The sequence below is a fragment of the Octodon degus genome, unplaced genomic scaffold, assembly GCF_000260255.1.
Source record: "Octodon degus isolate 3935 unplaced genomic scaffold, OctDeg1.0 scaffold00085, whole genome shotgun sequence".
Lineage (NCBI taxonomy): Eukaryota > Metazoa > Chordata > Mammalia > Rodentia > Octodontidae > Octodon > Octodon degus.
The window spans coordinates 2544719-2546130 of NW_004524661.1; the positions used below are offsets into that span (position 1 = coordinate 2544719).

Sequence of the window (1412 nt, forward strand, 5' to 3'; positions counted from 1 at the left end):
GCTGGCATGTGGTGCTGGGGGATTGAACCACGGTCCCAGTGCTTTGCTAAGCTTGTTCTAAGTAGGTGCTTTAGACCACTGAGCCATCTCACCAGCCCTGGCAGCAGAATAATTTTAAATGTGAGTTTGGCCAAAAACAAAGTGCCACTTCCTTAGAGGAGCACAATCAACTCGATCAATGTGCAATGCCACTTCAGAAGGTCTTCTGAAGACCGCAGATCTTGGCAGCAGCCACCACCACTACCCTAGAGGAACTCTGGTCTTACAGTTAGCGTAGAAGAAAGAGAGAGAGGCTTTGGAAAAGAGAGAGGTTTGATGGACGCCACAGCTGCTGCTCGTCCTCAGCTCTTTGTTGTTTTCAGCCACAGTGAACTGCTGCCGTTCGCCTTGGAACCACCAACATATAAACTAAAGCCTCCACTAACTGTGAGCCAAATAATCCTTTCCTTCCTTCATTTTGGGTGTCAGGAGTTCATCCCAGAAACTAGTAAAAAGTAACCAAGAGTTGGGGAGACAGCTCAGTGGAATAAGTGCTTGCCTGGTAAGCGCAAGGTCCTCAGTTCAATCCCTAGTACCAAAAAAAAAAAAAACCCAAAAACAAAACAAAAAACCTGAGACATTCCTCAAAATACATATTCACTAAAAGAAATATAAAAGAATCAAGAAGGAATAAGAGAAACGATGGGGGGGGGGGAGCATGGGTTGAGTATCCCTTACCTGAAAGGCTTGCAAGTAGAAGTATTTCAGATTTCAGAGTATTTTGGATTTTGGAATATCTTTATAGATTTTACTGGATGAGCATCTATATCCAAAACCCTAAAATCTAATGTTTTTCTTTTAATTTGAGACTTCTGAGCTATATGCTTAGCCTGAAATTTCAAACTTTCTGAGTATCATGTTGGCATTCAAAAATTTCAGATTTTGGTCAGCTGTGATCTATAACCCCAGCATTTGGGAGGCTGAGCCAGGGGGATCACTGTGAGTTTAAGGCCAGCCTGAACTTCATAGTAAGATCCTGACTCTAAAAAAAAAAGAAAGAAAGAAAGAAAAAAAGAAAGAAAGAAAGAAAGAAAGAAAGAAAGAAAGAAAGAAAGAAAGAAAGAAAGAAAGAAAAGAAAGAAAAGGAAAAAAAACCTCAAACACATATTTTTATTTTTTGATTTTGTAGACTTTCAGATTTTGGATTTTCAGTTTAGGTAATGTTCAACCTATAAAAGGAAAACTAATTTATCAAACCAGAAGCAACTGAAGTAACTAATCCACTAAAATTAAAAACCTGCCTGGATAGAAAGACAAGCTACAATTCTAATTGGTACTACATCAAAATTTACAATCCTAACAAATATAAGCAGCATTATATATCAGTTCTGTAAATGCTTTTTAATATTTATTTTATAAATCATAATTTGGGC

General features: G+C 38.0%; 1 protein-coding gene across 2 annotated transcripts in view; it reads right to left on the reverse strand.

The window, feature by feature from the left end:
• The window catches only part of Rbl2 (RB transcriptional corepressor like 2), a 52175-nt gene that overhangs the window by 35813 nt on the left and 14950 nt on the right, over positions 1-1412 (reverse strand). The window lies entirely within an intron of this gene.